Source organism: Notothenia rossii (assembly GCF_949606895.1).
Source record: "Notothenia rossii genome assembly, chromosome: 2".
NCBI classification, from domain to species: domain Eukaryota; kingdom Metazoa; phylum Chordata; class Actinopteri; order Perciformes; family Nototheniidae; genus Notothenia; species Notothenia rossii.
This window is the reverse complement of record NC_136904.1, coordinates 30,694,240-30,715,562: the sequence shown is the minus strand read 5'-3', so window position 1 is coordinate 30,715,562 and position 21,323 is coordinate 30,694,240. Positions and strand designations below refer to the sequence as shown.

General features: G+C 44.6%; 1 long non-coding RNA gene across 1 annotated transcript; it reads right to left on the bottom strand.

Moving 5' to 3' along the window:
- Positions 1-387: 387 nt before the first annotated feature.
- Positions 388-11,370, bottom strand: LOC307030048. The gene is made up of 4 exons (XR_013805506.1): positions 11,166-11,370; positions 3,704-3,794; positions 3,116-3,210; positions 388-868 (listed from the first exon to the last, which is right to left on the bottom strand). It is a non-coding gene; the product is annotated as an uncharacterized lncRNA (long non-coding RNA).
- Between the last annotated feature and the right edge of the window lie 9,953 nt (positions 11,371-21,323).

The window sequence follows — 21,323 nt, the reverse complement described above, 5'->3', positions numbered from 1 at the left end:
TATACCAAAAATTATGTCTTGCTTCCTGCTCAGAGCCGACATTGATTTATTTTAACAATGGAACAATTCTTCAAACTAATCTTACCTGAGTAATATAGTTACTATAGTATATATATTTAGTATAACTAAACCTGAAGGCACCTATTTCATGCCATTTTTTGCAGTTAGTCAAAAGTATAAAAAAAAGTGTTGTTGTTTAGATATGGGTGGTTGTTGGTTCACTGCTATACTTAAGAAGTAATAAGAGCAATAAGTGGCTGAAGTCTCATGTCTCCAACTCTTACTGTGTGCAGCATAAGCCCGTTAAACCTGGATCACTCACAGTAACGTAGAAGAGCATCACTTTCACCGGATGACACGTTATTCTGGGCTTTTTTGGTTGGCTTTTATTTAAGTTTTACACAAACACAGCATTATGTTTTACAGGAATCAGATTTTCACATCTTTCAGCATGAGTTATCCACTATAAACATGTGCAGCAAGCGCATAAGAGATTAAGACATGATTGTACATAATCGGCACCTATACACAAGCAAACACACACTTGTTCCTGCAGGTGTACATCATTTGTATGTGCATTCACCAAGATTAAACACACACACATTCCTCCTACAAAGTACACACAATGCAACCCACCTATACAGGCTTATGCACCTGGCCTGTTGGCATCAGGTCTTAAAACCTCATTAAAAAGCCATCAGATCTTCCATGACTCACAGAGCCAGGGGCACCGCAGCTCCCAAAGAGGCCCCAGCTCTGAGACTTCATACCCAGAGGGAGCGCACCGAGGCCTGCGTAGAGGAGAGGTGAAGCTGGGGCAGCTCTGGAGGCTCTGGATGGGGTAGGGAGAGGCTTTTTGTTAAAGCCGCTGAAATGGAAACAGAGGCCAAGAGCTTTGATTCGGCTTTGTAGGCAGAATTATCTCTGAGGGCAAGATTAAGATTCGAAAGTAGTATAAATTGCTGCTAATCATCCTATGCATTCACAAAGTGTCATGCTGCATGCAAACAAGAGGCTCTCTCTCACACACACACACACACACACACACACACACACACACACACACACACACACACACACACACACACACACACACACACACACACACACACAGACACACACACACACACACACACACACACACACACACACACACACACACACACACACACACACACACACACACACACACACACACCCCCACACACACACACACACACACACACACACACACACACAGCGCTCAATGGTCCTGTGGGGTAACTGGATACCAATCAGAAATTAAGTTCCGATGTACCAGTGGGGGGTTTATAATTTCTATGATGTGTACTCAAAACAGGCTATATTTAGCATCTGAAGTACGCAGGAAACATCACAAGAGGTCTTAGTTATAATTGTAGCAAACGTGCTAAGAATTGAGGGATTGGAATGATTTTCTTTTTAAAACGACCACTAAAATTGGGAAAGGTTATATATTAGATAGGTTAAATACATGTATGGAACATTTTCTTGTATCTCTTCATATTTTTTAAAGGTACACATGTCAAGTTATTTTATTACAGTAATCAGCCATTCACTCACTTAGTTCATAGTCTTTTCTTTTTTTTGCCCCATCACACAGACTATTGACATATGTGACTTTTGGTCCTTTGTTTAGTGAGATTAAACAATGGAAGATAATAACAATATGGGATTGTCCTCTAATTGTCGTTATGAAACAACTTTTATTTAGTATTCTCTGTTCATATTCCAAAGAGTTGTCTTTGCTGCGATAGTGTTGTTTTTTAATAACAGATTGTGGTTTGGGGAATTAAGATAATAAGGCATTGTATTTGCCATTGGAATTGGTATTTATTTAATGCAGTGCAACTTGTTTGTTCGCTACTGGCTGGACGGCCTGTTGAGGGTTGCAGTACAAATCCAACTCTGGCTGAATGCGTCACAGCCCCGACCACAAGGAATGGGACCAAATATTGACATCCAGCTATGAAAGCCAGAGCTGCTATAAAGCTAAAATGTTTACTGGGGGAACTGCTGGTTATTTAGTGTCCCTGCATCAACTGGACTCCACACAGGGGGGCCCTGCATACACCCGGCAGACTCCCTTACATTCCAGCCTCAGTTCACCCCTCATCACCACAGCATTACATTCAACTTGCCAATAGTCCACTTAAAAACAAGGATGTTGACTAAACAGAGTCAATAGTAGGGGTGTAAGAGCACACACAAGTCACTGTTCGGTTCATCAAAGTTTTTGTACTAACGTGTCTTCCTTTTACAAATGCTTACTATGTACTTATATATTTGATCTGAGGGGTTGACTAATCATGATACATTGAGATCCATTCAACAAATCACCATTTTCTTTTCAATGTGGACATCTCACAACAATGAAAGCACATGACAAAAATTACATTGTTCTTAAACTTCAATATGTTGGCCAATCAGACACATGATAGTGCATATTATAAGTACTTTACATGTTACATTTCCTCCTGAATCTAATTTAAAGAATGTCACATAAGTTGCAGTGATGACATTCTAGAGAACTGAAATCATCTTTTAATGTTAAAAAAGAACTAATAGCTAAAATAAAACCAACAATGAAACAATGTTTTCACAAGTCTCAATTGTACAATGTCAGACTGCCATGTTTAAATGCACTGACTCACTGACCAGAAGCTCTTTTTTCTTGGATGGAAAAGCACCTACTTACTGCAGATGAAAAGACATATTGACATTTATGTGGAACATGCATGTCTTTCACTGCTCTTACAAGTGGAGTCATGGTCACTCAACCCCCACATATTTCCTTTGCTTTTAAAAATCAAGGCTGAATGTTCAGAAATGTACTCCAGTGAATGTGGTGTGTGTCCTTCAATTCACACACTGATTGATGTGCACTTGATTTAAACCCTTTTTTCCTTCTTTCTGAAGTCCTCTGCCATCGTTGATAACAAGCTCTTGCAAAATCGCCCCTTTCACTTTTCAACAAAATGATAGGTCAGGCGCTTAACAGGGTGTAATTACGTGATGATTTCCCTCATCCACATGTTCCATCAGAAACTCAAAGCTGGACGTCTACTGTAAATGCCCAGGAGTTCTCTATACATACTTGTCTTTTCTATCGGAACCTTTGTGCTCCTCCAGAATGGAACTTGTAATTGTGTTCCGCTTCTTTTCCAGGCACCAGCACTTTCCCTGCAACAGCTGGATAGTGACAGTGCACACAAAGACCCAGCAAACATGATCAAAAACACACACATACAGTGTACACCAATATGTATGCATATATGTGTGCGGGCATGCATGTGTACACAGAGAATCCTAATTTTCTACTTACAAAAGCTCTGGATTCTCTGGGGCTTATAAAGGCTTGTTGGGTTTTTGTCTGGCTTCTTTAGAATGTCTTCTACCTGCTTGGATTTACTTTTAACCTCCAAAATAACAGATCTGCGGTGTATGCAGGCTTCCATGCAAGCTTCTTTTCTTTAGGCGATATGGGCAGAAGGTGGGGCATGCAGCTGTGTCAATAGGCTACCAGGCAATCCAAAAGCAGCATTATAGCCCTGTAAAGTGCCTTTTATGTTGGCCTCCTGGCTAAAAGACAGGCCTGTTTACACTTTGCTCTTTGTAAAAAGTCTTACACCTGTGTTTGGTGGAGGGGGCGTGTACAGCTGGGTGTGAAGGTGTGTGCACTTACCTGTTGAGAGATGAGCAGCACCTGTTGCATTAATGAACTCCGTGAACTTGGACGTTCTCTTGGAAGTTTAATGTTTGGCACAAGTAATTAACTGTTAAAGTGATGATGGGGGAAAAGAAGTAGAAAATAAATCTAATCTGGTAATGTTTGCCTTATACTGTATGTTGAACAAAGGTCAGTTTTTTTAACATTTTATTTACAACTTTTTATATTTTGAAACTATATTTAGTAAAGTTTGAACTGTTCAGATTCTTTTCACTTAAATGTTTGCTCAGCCTAAATAGAGAACTATTTACTTACTTACTAGTTTTTTTCACATGCAAGCTGCGATTTATACATTGGATCATTTATTTGGCAGAAATTGACCAGATTCAGTGATATAAAAAGAAAGGCAATGAATAAATTGAAAAATACTAGCTGGAACAAATTCTCTATGAAGAAATAGTCCCAGTGAAAACAGCACTGAAAAAACTGAAACGTTGTAGTCGACCTAGTAGGTTGAAAGCAATAATAATACGTTTACATACTAAATATTAGGTTCAACTTAATATAATTGCGCTCAACTAACCTATTACAGTTAATTGAAATCTGTTGACATTATACATTTAACTAAAGTCTACGTTTCAGCTTTATTGGATAATCCAGAATAACAAAACCCTTCTTTGCTCTTTGAAAAAGATAGAAGAAGCGCTACTATTATGTGCGCTTAGATCTGTTTAATTGAGCATACCAAGAATAAAGAATAACGAAAAGCAGACATATTACATGTTAAAACCTTAAGATATCATAATCTGAATTTAACGCTGACACTACTCATTAAAAAGCAAGTGAAACAAGTTAATAGCAATAGCAAATAAATGTCCTGGCACCAGATCCAGCCATTGTGTTGGAACAGTCCAAATCCAGCTGGCCCAGCAGCTTGCCACAGAATTCATTTCATGCTACATCTCATGGTCTAAAGAGCCAGGATTGAAAAGGATGCGGTGATAATTGTGCTGCTGAATTTGGCGTGAACAAAACATATTTTTTACAAGGAGAGGGTGGAGATGGGGGTCAGGGAAGCATGCTGATGCATCCATAACACACACACATTCAATACAAATTCATCTCAGAGACCTTTAATCTACAGTGCAACCTAATGAGAGCATTCTACTAATTATATCAATTTGGCCGACATATTTACCCAGCGCAACAAACATTGGGAGCTATTCTGGGGTTCATTGTGTTGCCGAAGTATGTTTGGACATGACTGGGGAATTAAAGCACCAGATCCTTATATTAAATCAACATGATACCTCCTAGGATCTCAGAAAACGTAACCGGATACAGACTATTTCTTAATGCTCTTAATGTCCTTCATTTTTGTAAAGCACTTTGAATTGCCTTGTGTTGAAAGGTGCTATATAAATAAACTTGCCTTATCTTGCATGGATGATAGCAATTATTGAATCTGTGGATCCTTACCATAATATCCACACAAATGGTCACCCAAATTACACACAGATAAACACACACTATGCTCTCTTACCTATAGTTTATAACTAATGGACAAACAAACAAAATAATCCCCAGAGTTGTCTGTTAGTTTTGATAGTCCATCCATCCATCCATCTTCTCCCGCTTATCCGTGGTCGGGTCGCGGAGGTAGCAGTTCCAGCAGAGAGCCCCAAACTTTCTTTTCCCTTGCCACATCAACCAGCTCTGACTGGGGGATCCGAAGGCGCTCCCAGGCCAGCGAAGAGATATAATCCCTCCACCTGGTGCTAGGTCTACTCCTTGGTCTCTTCCCAGCTGGACGTGCCTGGAACACCTCCCTAGGGAGGCGCCCAGGTGGCATCCTAACTAGGTGCCCGAACCACCTCAACTGGCTCCTTTCGACGCGAAGGAGGAGCGGTTCAACTCCGAGTCCCTCCCGGATGACCGAACTTCTCACCTTATCCCTAAGGGAGACGCCAGCCAACCTGCGGAGAAAACCCATCTCGTCCGCTTGTACCCACAATCTCGTTCTTTCGGTCATGACCCATCCTTCATGACCATAGGTGAGGGTAGGAACGAAAATGGCCAGGTAGACAGAGAGCTTAGCCTTCTGGCTCAGCTCGAGAACAAGACCCCGAGATACTTGAACTCCTTCACTTGGGGTAAGGACTCATTCCCTACTTGGAGTGGACAGTCCATCGGTTTCCTGCTGAGAACCATGGCCTCAGATTTGGAGGTGCTGATCCTCATCCCAGCCGCTTCACACTCGGTTGCGAACCGATCCAGTGAGTGCTGAAGGTCGCAGACCGATGAAGCAATAAGAACCACATCATCTGCAAAAAGCAGTGGTGCAATCCTTAGTCCACCGAAGTGCCGCTCCCCTCTCCCACGACTACGCCTCGAAATCCGATCCATGTATATTACAAACAGGATTGGTGACAAAGCGCAGCCTTGGCGGAGGCCAACCCTCACCGGAAATGGGTCCGACTTACTGCCGAGGACCCGGACACAGCTCTCACTTTGGGAGTACAGAGATTGGATGGCCCTGAGTAGAGACCTGCTCACCCCATACTCCCGCAGCACCTCCCACAGTGACTCCCTGGGAACCCGGTCATACGCCTTCTCCAAGTCTACAAAACACATGTAGACTGGATAAGCGTACTCCCAGGCCCCCTCCAGGATCCTTGCGAGAGTAAAAAGCTGATCAGTCGTTCCACGACCAGGACGGAATCCGCATTGTTCCTCCTCAATCTGAGGTTCGACAATCGGCCTGACCCTCCTTTCGAGTACCTTAGAGTAAACTTTCCCGGGGAGGCTGAGTAGTGTGATGCCTCTGTAATTGGCACACACCCTCTGACCCCCCTTTTTGAAAAGGGGAACCACCACCCCGGGTCTGCCATTCCTTCGGTACTGTTTCCGCCTTCCACGCAACGTTGATGAGACGTGTCAACCATGACAGTCCCTCAACACCCAGAGCCTTCAGCATTTCTGGGCGGATCTCATCCACCCCCGGGGCTTTGCCACTGTGAAGTTGTTTGACGACCTCAGTGACCTCCCCCCGGGAGATTGGTGTCGATCCCCCGTCATACTCCAGCTCTGCCTCTAACATAGAGGGCGGAGTTGTCGGGTTCAGGAGTTCCTCAAAGTGTCCCTTCCAACGCCCTAACACTCCATCAGTTGAGGTCAACAACGTCCCATCCTTACTGTACACAGCTGCTTCCCCCTCCTGAGGTGTCGGACAGTTTTCCAGAACAACTTTGGTGCCGCCCGAAAGTCCTTTTCCATATCTTCTCCCAACTTCTCCCACAACCGCTGCTTTGCCTCTGCCACGGCTGAGGCTGCTGCCCTTCGGGCCTGTCGGTACCTTGCAGCTGCCTCGGCGGTCCCCCGGGATAACAAATCCCTGAAGGCCTCCTTCTTCAGTCGGACGGCTTCCCTGACCACCGGTTTCCACCAGGAGGTTCGAGGGTTACCGCCCCTTGAGGCACCTAGGACCTTGAGACCACAGCTCCCCGCCGCGGCTTCGGCAATAGAGGCTTTGAACACTAACCACTATGGTTCAATGTCCCCAACCTCCACAGGAATGCCCAAAAAGCTCCGCCGGAGGTGTGAGTTGAAGACCTCCTGAACTTGGGCCTCCTCCAGACATTCCCAGTTCACCCAAACTACACGTTTGGGCTTACCAGGTCTATCCAGAGGCTTCCCCCGCCACTTGACCCAACTCACCACCAGATGGTGATCAGTTGACAACTCCGCCCCTGTCTTTACCCGAGTGTCCAAAACATACGGCCTCATGATACGATAACGAAATCGATCATGGACCTTCTGCCTAGGGTGCTCTGGTACCACGTACACTTATGAGTAGGGGTGTCACGGTTACCGGTGTAGACGGTAACCGCGCTAAAATATTTTGACGGTGAGATAACCTTCTGAATTTCAAAACACGGTGTTATGTCGGTGGGTTAAATTACCGCACACCGTTACACCGGGAGAGCTTTCATTTCCCTAATACTCCCACGGTTACACTGTATTACACTGTTACCGCGCTAAATACTTTGCATTTCAAAACATAATGTTATCTATGTGCGTTACTAGAGCTCTACACCACACACGTGACACTTTCGAACGTTCGCAGGCGCCACTAGTCCTAGGTTCTTTTATCACACTCTCTCACTTTAAGCATGGCAGCAGAAGAAGGAAGCCGCGATGGTACCATTTTTCCACCTTCTAAGCGCAGAAGATCAGAAGTGTGGTCCTACTTTGGATATTTAAAAAGCTCCGAGGGGCAACTGGTGGAGGACGGTGCCCCCGTGTGCAGGACATGCCGGCGGAAGGTATCCGCGGAAGGGAGCAACACATCGAATTTGCTCACTCATCTACGAGACCATCACCCGCAGCTGCACAGCCAGTGCAAGGTATATTTGTTAATATTAACACATAGTTTTAGCTGAAATGCTCGAAATAACTTTTGCCTTCGGGTAAAGGGGAAATGTAACAATTATATCCGACTGTCAATAATGTTAAATCTTGATAATAATCATTTACATTACATTAGCAAATGCACCTGCTCTCGTGTGTTCACCATTCTTAGATCGGCGCTAAACGCCATTCTAAGCTAAGTTGAATAGCTAAACTTTGATATGCCATGAGACAGTGAAAATAGTGCAGTGAAACACATTAATGATTAAGTTACTTCTGACTTTGGGTCAAGGGATAATGCAACGATATACCCGATTGTCTAAAATGTTAAACCTTGATATTAAATGTCAGTGTAAGCACGCCCACTGCTAGCATTTTAAAATACATCCTACTGCGGTGCCATGCTCTATTCGTTGGTAGCTAGTGCACTACTAAACGCCGTTGTAAGGCGCTAAACAGCTTAGTTCTCATACAGTACTGGCTTCTTGCCTAATAACCTAAACTTACCATTTACCTGCATCAACATTACACTTTTAAGGTAATAAATTAATGTAGGTATTTGACTTCATACGCAAACTTGATGATTGTTGAATAGTAACTTAATGGCTGTTTTTCTCTCTCTCTCTCTCTCTCTCTCTCTATATATATATATATATACATATATATATATATATATATATATATATATATATACATATATATACATATAAAAAAAAAAAAATTACCGAGATAATATCGTAAACCGTAGTAATTTTGGTCACAATAACCGTGAGCCGAAAATTTCACACCGTGACACCCCTACTTATGAGCATCCTTATGTTCGAACATGGTGTTTGTTATGGCCAATCCATGACTAGCACAGAAGTCCAGTAACAAACCACCACTCCGGTTCAGATCAGGGGGGCCGTTCCTCCCAATCACTCCCCTCCAAGTATCTCCATCATTGCCCACATGTGCGTTGAAGTCTCCCAGCAAGATTAAAGAGTCCCCTTCAGGAGCCCCATACAGGACTCTTTCCAGGGTCTCCAAGAAGGCCGTATACTCTGAACTGCTGTTGGGTGCATAAGCACACACAACAGTCAGAGTTTTCCCCCAATAACCCGCAGGCGTCCACTGGGGTAAACTCCAACAACGAAGCACCCAACCGGGGACTTGTGAGTATCCCCACACCCGCCCGGCGCCTCACACCTTGAGCAACTCCGGAGAAGAATAGAGTCCAACCCCTATCCAGAAGTAAGGTTCCAGAGCCGACGCTGTGCGTAGAGGTGAGCCCAACCAGATCCAACTGGTAACGCTCCACCTCCCGCACAAGCTCTGACTCCTTCCCCCCCAGAGAGGTGACGTTCCACGTCCCCAAAGCCAGCTTCTGTTGCCCGGGTCTGGTCCGTCAAGACCCTCTGCCTTCACTGCCACCCTTCTGGCAGCGCACCCGACCCCATCGCTGTTTCCCGTAGGTGGTGGGCCCGCGGGACGGAGAAGCGGAGATGTTGCCCACGTTGCCTTTTCGGGCTGTGCCCGGCCGGGCTCCGTGGCAAGCCCGGCCATCAGACGCTCGCCGACGAGTCCTCCTTCTGGGCCTGGCTCCAGAAGGGGACCCCGGGCTTCCTCCGGGCCGGGTATCCTCACTTCGTGTGTCGTCTTTCATGAGGTCTTGTGAACCAATCTTAGTCTGGCCCCTTGCCTGAGACCAATTTGCCATGGGAGACACTACCAGGAACACAAGGTTCCAGACAACACAGCCCCCAGGTTCATCAGGGCACACAAACCTCTCTACCACGGTAAGGTGCTGGTTCTTCAGAGAGGTTTTGATAGTGTATATAATAAAAAAGATGTTCATCCTTGATTCATAGTTCCATTTGTTAAGAGTTTATTGCCATACTTCTTCTTTCCAGAGGAACCTATTTTGCCTCCAGGAAATACATTCTGAAGGTGAACCAGTAAAAAAAACTATCCATGATGAGAAGCTATTTTGGCTGGCAATCTGAAGCTCTTAGGCCAAGAAAGACTTCCGTCAGCCAACACCCCATATAAAACTTCTGTAGAATCTACTCCACAAGTGGGACCATTTGGTTAAGACACTATAAAGATATAGTATTAACAATGACCCAAGCTTATCCAGCTGAGTCAAGTGATCAATAAGTCAAATTAATGTTACAAAGATAAATGGCAATGGCACTTAAGGAGGTCAGACCTTTGCAAAGGTCCCTGGTCATTTTTGATACCTCATGTATTCTTATATATATACATTTTTGGCAATGAAAATTTGACAAACCGGCAGACAGATATTTGCACTACCTGTGTGACCGGTTTGTGAACACCCCATAAAGAGTCAGCTCTTAATTATTTCTGGTAAGTCCATTTCGTTTTCAACCAACTTAGCATGTGCTATGCTAATAGTACCTGGCCCTGCCCAGCTCCACTCTCTTATCAAGATATTGTCCCTTCTGTTGCAAAAAAAACCATAATGGCGACGGCAGAGGCGCGGGAATGTATTTTGAGTGGGGGTGCTGAGGTGCAGTGGGCACCATAGAGCACGCACAAAAAAACTCCCCACACGCAAACACACAGTAAACCCGCGACTGTTACAATGAAGGCTCAATAATCAGCTCACGGCATATAGGCAGGGGTAAAGTGCTATTTTTTTACGAGTGGGGAGCGGACCTCACCTCCTCTAGGGGGGTCCGGGGGGATGCTCCCCCGGGAAGATTTTTTTTAAATATTGAAGTTAAAAGCATCAATCTGGTGCACTTTGAGAGCAACATTAAGAGATCTATGGATACATCTCTCAACACCCAGATGAAACACAACTGTAAGCAGATGTTCTTTTTCTTTATGGATATTTTACAAATCACTCCCCTTTCAAACTGTATTCTTGTTTTACTGCCATATAGTATTTCATAACTGTTTTTCCTTTATTCTCTTATTTTTTTTATAACTATAATGATCATATGAAGGTGTGCCGCGGAAATAATCTTTTGAATAATTTTTGACCAAACCGTTTGAGACCCACTGAGATAACTTAGACTAAAGTTAACTATCTAAACACTCAGAGAGTCCTTTAGCTCACCTGAGCCTTTCAGTCTGAGAGGAGAGCTCTCCTCCAGCTTGTTGTGGAACAAACAGCTCCGTATGTCCGTTGGTGCAGCTAGCTAACCAGATGCTAACAACACGGTCCCTGCTGCTGGCACCGGTCCCTCTCTCTCTCCCCCTCTCTCACACACACTAAATGCGCTATTTCCGCACACACACAGAGCCGCGAGCTTGAATGACACAAGCACACTTTCATTTCCATGCAACTCTCTGATTGGTCTGGTGTCTTGCCTCTGTTGCATTCACTGAACACGGGAAATTACAGTCCTGCCGTCCTTTCTAGTGTCTTGAAGAGGTTCACGTAAAGCACGGTTAATGTATTATATTATTGAGGTAGAATTGTCCGGGGCTACAGAAAAAACATTCGTGCCGAAATATTATTTTACCAACAATGTGGAATTTATTGCCTACATATTACACAGATTATGCACAGCGGGAGCAGCAATAACCGTCAAATAATAATTCAGACAGGGGAGCTCCGCACCCCCTGCCTGCCGCTAGGGGGTGCTGCAGCGCCCTCAGCACCCCCCTTCCCGCGCCCATGGGCGACGGCAAAGATCAAGACTTGAAAACGGTGGTTGATGTCACGGTGGCTTGGCCATATCTATGGTTTTGTCTCAGGGACTGAATTTCAGGGAAATCCCCTTTGTCACCCAGATTTGTTTGATGAAAATCTCCCTGCCCTTGAGTTAGTCACGTAACTCAAAGTGCTCACTCCCTGGGTCACAGGGGTGAGAGTATCAGCTTAATGAGACGTGAAGCCCTTGCGGTTTCAGCGTTGCTACCGATGCTTCTCTGTGAGTTCTGTGAAATCCCTCAGAGAAATGTTCAAAGTAATTATACACTGTCTGCGCTGTCTAATATTGCGACTGACTGCTCTAAATTCCTGAAAGATTCATAAACATGCACGCTGGCCCACAGCAATTTTGGTACTGTGTTACACGGTATTATTCAATCTGATGTATGTTGAACACTTCTGACCGAAACAATTCTGTTCTTGAATAATCACTGTGGTAGGGGTCCACTGAGCTGTCTGGCGCCATCGTCCTCCTAAACATGTCATTACTGTAACCACAAGGTCAGCATGGCACAACCCAGCACACACTTCCTCTGAAATACATATCAGAGCTTAACTATTTTAATGTATAAACAAGTCAGCAAAAGCTTATTTAACACACCACAAATCAGCCACAACACATAGCATGTCCATAAATTGTAGTCTATCAATCAACACAATAAGAATTATTATAATGTCTTGGAGTAACCAATAATTCTCAGGCTACATGTTTAGGCATTAACTAATAAAGGTAAGGAAATCTAAATACTAGCATCTCTCAATCTCACTATGCAACACAGAATAGTGTTTAATCCATGCAAAATAAAAATGTAAAAACCACAATCTAACAAGAGAGCAATATTGATTTTCTCATGTTATTCTTGGCAAAAAGTGAATAATCTATTTCCCAGAAACAGAAACAGGTAGTTTGACACGGGCGAGGAATTTGTGTTGAAGCTAGACTGGGAAAGCTTCACAACCGATAAACATCACTCCGAGGTCAACGTGTTTAATTGATGAAACATCAATTGTCTATGAATGGCAGAACATTTGTTGAAAAGATCAATTAGAAAAACATATTGCAAATCCTTCTAATAATTGAGAGCCTGAAAACAATCAATCATGTTCTATGTGAAGAAGTACTTGAAACAGTTATATAAAATATAATCGGAGGATGAAACCCTCTTTAATCATCACATGCGCACAGCACAAACAGATGTGATCTCCGGGGAGCAATGAGGAGTGTGGGGGGGTGTCCGGTGCCCTGCTCAAGGGCACCACGGCAGGGCCCAGGAGGTGAACTGTGACCTATAGCAGTTCACATTCCATTTTTAGGTCTGTTCGGGGACTTGATCCAGTGATACGTCTCCCCCCAAAAAGTTATAGACTGAACAACAAATCTAGATTTGCATCGGTAAAGTTTCTCTAATTAGGGTTGCTGGTTCAAACTGAAAGGGGTCAGGAAAAGCTAAAGAAGATCATAGATCCAAGCATTGGAAGAGAGAGGGACACAGCTAACTGCTCCTTGGTCTCCAATACCCTGGAGTCTCACTTAGCCTTATTTCTCCTCTCTACTCCCCTCATCCCGTCGACTCCTGCCCCCCCTGCCACCCCTCCTCCCCCTACTCCCACCACTCGCTCGAACAGATTGGAGGAAATGAATGTCTCCAAATTGGCCACAGTGGCGAGTTAAGCGAGACTCTAAGACCACATTGGCTCTGCTTTTAAACCAGCTATCGTGCGGTATCTAGCCCAGATCCTCTGTCTCTGTCTCCTGTATTAAATTAGCATCAGAAAGCAGCCTGTTTGAACCAATAGCCGGTTATGGTCTTTGTGTTTATATTGGACCATGTAAGAGTGCCAATTAGTGGTTAATATAATAAGAGTACCACGTGAAAGGCTGCAATGTGAACTTTTGTATGTCTTCAGCCCCCTCAGTCTGTGTGTGAGTCAGACTGTGCCTTGTTATGTGAATTAGGTTTATTAAGATTCCAACATAAGTGTTTTAACCCCAGGGTTTGATGATTTTGAAAATGGTAATCACAACTTCTTATCTGCACACAGTAGGTTACAATGAGGTTTTATCTTAATGTGACATAACATTTGCATTATGTTTATGACCCTACATGAGGGCTCTGTTCATTGCAGCAACTTATTTCAATTCAGGTTTGCATTTAAAGATGCAGTGAAGTCACTTTATGTAAGTAACTGCTTTATGTGTATCTTTTACCAAAGTACTATCAATACAAATGATTTACCTGGCCAGGGAGCCTTCCATTTTAAGAACAAAATTGAGAGAAGCTACGGTTTCTTCATAATCTTTTCTATTAGTTTATTCATGTGTAAATGTGCAACAAACAATCCAATGTGTCTGAGCCTTAAGTGAAGTTACTGTTTTTCAAGATATGTTAAAGCGTCCACATGTTTTTGGCTAGTCTTGTCATATTGTACATTTGATCTTTCTGTTCTTCCAGTTTGGCTAAACTACTTGAAAAATACATATAATAATCTCAGGAAACTGCTCTGGTGAATAAATAAATAAATAAATAATTAAATACATTAAAATCATGGTTAACTATATAAACTCATTAACTCTCATCTCAAAATTCTGTATTGGCTACAAAATATTTTAAACCTTTGATTAAATATGTCTTTCTGAAATGGCCCGTGGGACTTGTAGTCATCTGCTAATGTTGAACCTTAATACAATTGTGTACATTTTTCTAATGGACTTGAATTGTTTTTTAATTGAGTGGAATCTTTTTGAACTGATAACTTAAACAGACCAGTCTGGCATGTAGAAGTGAAAAAAGAAAATACATTACAATAGCCCTGACATTATAAACTCTCCCTTGCCTCCCTGATGCTGTTGCCCTCTCTCTATTTCTTTCCTTACTTTGTTGTTCATTGTGACCCTCTTGCCGTGTAAAGTAAGATTAAGTTCACAGCTGCCAATTTTTTCACCTCTAATGGTAGAAACGACCCTCAAAGCCCTGCAGGCTAGTTTTTTCCCCAATGGATTTCACATTTGAACTTTTACCATGCCACACAACCCACACACATATACTCACCCACAAAATCATCACACACTCTTTCTTGACAGCATTCCCTTGTCGGTGATTGTCTTACACACAGGGGACAGCTCTGAGCTGCAAAAGACCCGAGTCTGAACCTGTCTCAATAGAGCGATTTGCTTAGAAAAAGGAATAGGCAGAAAGAGAAATTAAGTTCTGCCTCCCGGTATTCAGGATTCATAAATCCACATTGTGAGCTGAGCTGTGAGGCTCATCAAGGCAACAAGAAGCATCAGCCATTGATCTGTTCAATTATTAACCTTAAAAGCTAATACATTATATCAAATGGTCTTTGATTATATTCACAGATATTATATTTGACAGAATATGTGCCATTTTCTCATAAACTTCTATAGAGTCGCTGTTCTTTTTTCATCCAGTTGAGTTTCCCCTGTTGGGCATTAGGGAGAATGCAAGTTTAAGGTAATTGCAATAACTTCTTTTTTAGGACCATGAGGTTGTCGATGGCTATGCCAATGTATTTCTATGTTTATTTTTATGCACCATAACTGCTTAAATCTTCTGCTATGTTTTCAATTTAAATGTTTTCTGGTGCTCATTGTGTATGATCACTTCTGCATTATAATTGCTGCTTGGTCAAGTTTATAGCAGGGTGACATATTGCGAGTTAATTATACAGGATAATCAGCCTAATGTACTGTCTTAGCATCAATTTACCCCATTTATGTTAACATGTAAAGGGTAGGGTTTAGGGATAGGAATTACATGACTTCATTGTGCTTGTGTAATTAATGCTGACCACATTAAACTCATTGTCGGCTAATTTTGATAAATACCATGTTCATTTAAGTGAAAAGGTTTGTTGCTGTATATTTTGAGCAATGTAACAGGCTTATTCATGGAAATAGTCCTACAAATTGTATCCAATAAAAAATAATGGCTTGTTCTGAAGTCTTTCATGGTCCCAAGAGGGTATATTTTTAGGAACTAGGAGATCTTTCGACTTTTCTTTTAAGCTCTAACACTTACTGTTTTGTAAGTGATTGTGAAAGAGAGATCAAAGGGTTGGCACTTGATATCACATGAGGGAGAAAAGCAGTGATTATGTAAACAGATACATTCTACACACTTCTTTGTCCACAACCGCATCCAGTATAACACTTCAGCTGAAAACATAATAATTCTCAAGTTTGAACAGGGATAGCCTTTCATTGCTTCATCCAGAAATATTTGCTTCAAACAGCTAAATATTCCACCCAAACCTTTGAAAACCAAAAACATCCCTAGGGCTTAATATTAAATTAGTGTATCAAATCAGTGGCGCTACGTCCTTGTTTTTATTGTTTTATAAAACTTGACTTGTATATAACGTTTATAATTGAGAGCTGTTTTCAGGTCATCAATGTGTATTGTATATGTTCCTATCAAATAAACCATGCAGTAATACATAACATTCATTCGAAATGGTAGGTTACATTACCTACCATTTCCTATTTCATGGTAAAAGTTCATTTCTGCAGATGTGTTTCACAGTCACTTCAATACGTCCCAGATAAAGACTCCATTAGATAAATTGAACCTGCAGGCAGTTTTAAGGTAGCTGCACCATTCAACTGAAGCCTTTCCCTGATTACATGCCCCACTGTATAAAGTAAAATAGGGAATACATAATTCTGATTGTCGTGGAGAGTGTGCATTGAGCCTGATAATCAGAATGGATTGCCATTTCTTTTCAGCTGATCCAGTCAACCTGACAATGTGTTCGTGTTAACCAATTTCTGGTTGGGAGGGGAAGATGTTTGTTCGTTTTTTTTGCCCTACCAACCAATCATTATGAATCCATATCTCCAATATTAATTGTAGTTAACCTGTAGAAGCTGCTGGGAGCAACTAACTATTGTTTAGACATTTAACACAGACATATGTGCATGTCGGAGTTATAATTATTTCTCAATACCATAAATCTAATCGATCGATTTATGATCGACAGATTTATGATCGATAGATTTATGATTCGAAAATTATAAAAGTAGGGTAGACATGTGGAGATTATCCGACTGAACAAAACGTGATCCGTCTTAAATGTGTGTCAACCACAGACCTTATTTCGAGCTATTTTCCAAAATCCTATGGAGAAATTGCATTGCTTTTTTGTCGAGGGAACCGGAAGAAGCTTACTTCCGGGTTTTAGAACGCGTCACTGCACCACTCTATAAGGCTGCATCAACTATATGAGTACACTATCTTTTAACACTTTTGAAGGAGTGTTAAAGTAACCTTTATTTTGAGCTTGACAAATGGTTACATGAGGTATAGGACCACGGCAGTCTGTTACCAAGCAGCTGCACAATGGGATTATTTCCAAAATCCCAGAAATGTTTGTATGACTATCACATTATAGATGTATTATACGTCATTGGTCATTTGATCAGTCAGTTAGGAAAGTAATCATCCTAATCAAGCTAATTTCTACTGCTACTAGTAATGTGTATCCACACATAGTCTGGCCAAGGTAAGATAATGAGTGTTTTGTAATTTTCCCAGTTTCTTTTGTTCAGGAGTCTTACCAAAAGAAACTACATTTTGGAACATTCTTTTATTTATGATTTTTGTATCTCCTAATTTTAACTTAGAAAGTAGTAGTTACTCAAATATATAATCATGACATAAATCTTCTGACGGTAGAATTATATAATTATGAGATTGATTTAATAATACTGAGACGTTTTCGCGTATGTTATATGAACGCTGTCTAATTGCAAGATATCACATACCAGAGGATGGAATTACAGGAAGCCATTGTTCATAGGTCATATACAAATGTTTTTCTTTGGTGGATGCAATGTGCTTCTGGGCTGTGCCTCATGTTTTAAGATTTTTGGTGATTCACTTTTTTAGTATGAAGTGGTTTGTAAATGCACCCAGACACGAACAAATGAAGAAGCTGCATTGGCAGTCGCTCAGTCAGTAGGGGCTTGGACTGTGAGCTGTAGGGTCGCCGGTTCAAATCCCCAATCAGACCTTAATATAGAGTGTGGACTGCTACTTGGAGAGGTCCCAGTTCACCTCCTGGGCCCTGCCGTGGTGTCCTTGAGCAAGGCACTGGACACCCCCTCACTCCCATTGCTCCATGGGTGCTTCGCCCTCTAAGGCTATCGCTATTGGGTTAAGGGCGAAGCATGATGTAGTCTGCGCCCCACTGGGTTCGCCCGGCACTAGAAGCACAGACATACCTGCTCAATAACACCCCCCTGCCTGATGTGCCATGCGTAATGGCTCATCACCGTACCTGGAACATAGCAAAACATGCCTATCTTCCCGACGGGGTGAAGGCTGGGAACAATACATACCGGCCGCTGTGAGAAAGTAGAGACGAAAGTCCCACCTCGTCCTGCGATCGTAGTGGGGGAACAGCAGCTCTCTGCGTGCAGACAGGCAGGAGAGCGCACAGCTGGATCCCTGACGTCACTCACTCTGACCAGGTACTCCGTACAAAGTGTGTTAGAGGAAAAAGGAACATCCCTCCTATAAGAGGGGAAATGGGCCGCTCTCCGCGTGCCAAAAGGCAGCAGAGAGGCGCACAGCTGGCTCCCTGACGTCACTCACCCCGACAGGACACCCAGTACAGGGTGTGTCAGAGAGGAATGGGAGACATCCCTCAAATAAAAATGAATAAATGAACAGGGGGAAGACCAAGATGCAGCCGTGCAAATATCTTCCACTGACATTCCTCCGTGCAAAGCCGTGGAGGAGGAAATTCCTCTGGTGGAGTGCGCCTTGATGTTTTCCGGGGGCTCCACCCCAGAGGAGACATATGCCTGTGACACAGCCTCACACAGCCAGTGTGGCAGCCGTTGTGCAGACAGAGGTTGCCCGATTGAGCTCTCTCTATAGTGCACGAACAGGCGCTGAGAACGGCGCCAGGCCGCCGTGCGCGCCACATAGCAGGACAGCGCGCGCACCGGACAGAGGAGATTTAGAAAAATAGCGGGGGTAAAAACCGCGCCAGACACTGTTCCTGGGATGACAGGAGTGTTTCTTGTATCCTATGGAACTGCTGGGGGGAGAGGCTTCTCTGTGAAGTACCGTAATGGTCTTCATGGTGACGAGCCACGCCATCGCCGCCGCTGCCCGTGAGGCAAAAGGGCTGCGAGGGAGTTTCCACACGCTGCCTTTCACTCCGTCTCTCCTCATGAGGCGCATACACGCCCAGGGGATGAGAGGTGTGTGCATGCTGTCCACACGAGGCGTTATAACGGTGCTCGTGGTTATTAGGACCGTGTGTAGGAGGCATATCTGGGACAGAGGAATGCCGCGACTTCTGCAGTTTATAAACCAATAGATTAAAACAGCAGGCTTCTGCAGCGAATGAACCACCTCTGGAGTGTCCCCCTGTTGGAAGAGACTCAGGGGGATCATCACGTGACCAGCTGACGCCAACGCAGAGCAGCTGCGTCACGGAGAGGGCTGTGTGGGTTGTGACACGCCGGAGGAGAGCTGTCAGTTCTTCCCCTCGCTGCCGCGAGAGTCGCGCTCTCATGCTGGCTGAGTTTAACTCCACTCCCAGATAAACGATTGTCTGAGAGGGAAGAGGACAGCTCTTCTTCCAATTTATTATGAAACCCAGGCTTTGACGGATGCGATACGAGATGTACCGTCTGTAAAGCGACTTCCTCCCTGGGGCAAGCCAGCAAATAGCAGGTCGTCCAGAGGAAAACCACACTCTCATCCCTCCTCTGTGTAGTGGCTCCAGCCTTCTCTACAAAAATGCGAGGAGCCAGGAAATATCCGAACGGCAGACGATTGTCTGGTCTGATATTCCCTGAATGGAAAACGCAGGAATTTCCTGTGTTTCGGGATGATGGGTAGGCTACGTGGAAGTATGCATCCTTCAGGTGGAAGTGAACCAGTCGTCCTGGTGAAAACATTCCAGCACCTGTTTGATCGTCAGCATGTGGAATACTGAAAGATCCAGGATGTCTCATTCCCCCAGTCTTTTTCGGGATTAGAAAAATAACGGGAGTGAAAACCCCTGATTTTCCTCCCTTTGAGGAACCCTGGAAATATCCTCTTTCAAGAGGAGTTCCAGCAGCTCGGATTGGAGCGCAAGACATAGCTTCTGGGAGGACAGGAGTGTTTCCTGTATCCCATTGAACTGTGGGGGTGGGGGAGAGGCGAACTGCAGGACGTATCCTCTGCTGATCAGCCTGCTCATCCATCTGTCCATCAGACACACGCGCTGCCACTCTGAGAAACACTCTAAGAGCGGGCGCACATGCTCGAGATGTTCTGTGGTCGTCATGGCAACGAGCCACGCCAGGGAGTCTCCACACGCTGCGTTTCACTCCGGCTCTCATCATGAGGCGTGTACACGCTCAGGGGATGAATGGAGGTGTGTGCAGTGCTGTCCACACGAGGCGTTATAACAGCGCTCATGACCGTGTCTAGGAGGCGTATCTCGGACAGAGGAATGCCGCGAGCTCTGCAGGTTATTAACCGAGGTTAAAACCGGCAGGCTTCTGCAGCGAGCCCTGCTGGTAATCAACAGATTAGTGGCAGCCGGCTTAATTAGCGAGCTCTGCAGTTAATTAACCGATAGGTTAAAACCAGCAGGCTTCTGTAGCGAGCCCTGGCGCCGTGGCGCTGCGGGCGCTTCCGCTGGGGGCACTCAGCCTGGAATACTGCTCATTCCCCCGTTCTGGCTTCTCTGTGATGTGCTGTAATGGTCGTCATGGACGAGCCATGCCATTGCCCTCGCCGCCGCTGCCCGTGAGGCGAAAGGGCTGCGAGGAAACCTCCACACGCTGCGTTTCACTCCGGCTGTCATCATGAGGCGTGTACACGCTCAGGGGATGAGTGGAGGTGTGTGCAGTGCTGTCCCCATGAGGCGTTATACCGGCGTTCATGGGTTATTATGACCGTATGTAGGAGGCGTATCTCGGACAGGGGAATGCCGCGAGCTCTGCAGGTTTATTAACCGATAGGTTAAAACCAGCAGGCTTCTGCAGGGAGCCCTGCTGTCTACTTAATAAACAGATTAGTGGCAGCCGGCTTAATTACCGGCTCCGCTTCCTCGGAGGCTCTCGCGGAGCAGACCAGGAGCGGGGGAGCTTCACTCCCCTTTGACTCGCCGCCGGGAGACCCTGTCTCTGGGGTGGCGGGGGAGCGGAGACGTGGGACGGAGCCCCTGCAGCCGCCGGGGCGGTTGCTGTGGGTGTCTCTCCGCTTGCGGCCTCCTGTGGCCGGCGTGGACGCCGCGACTGCTGCGGACGTTGGTGCCGCTGTGGCAGATCAGCCGACTGGAGCCAGCTGTACATGCTGGCGAATGCCGTCCACCTGTTCCGCGGCCGTCTTCATGAACTGGGGTCCGAACAGCCAGTCCGGGCTGATTGGAGCGTCCAGTAGCACTTTTCTGGCCGTCTCCGTAACAGACGCCGCCGCGCTGTGGTGACGGAGAGGGGGAAAGCATATTCGGCCGCCAAGCTGGCACCCTGCTCCGACTCTGTCTCCCCCGTCCGGGGGAGAGGAGGGAGGGGAGAACCGA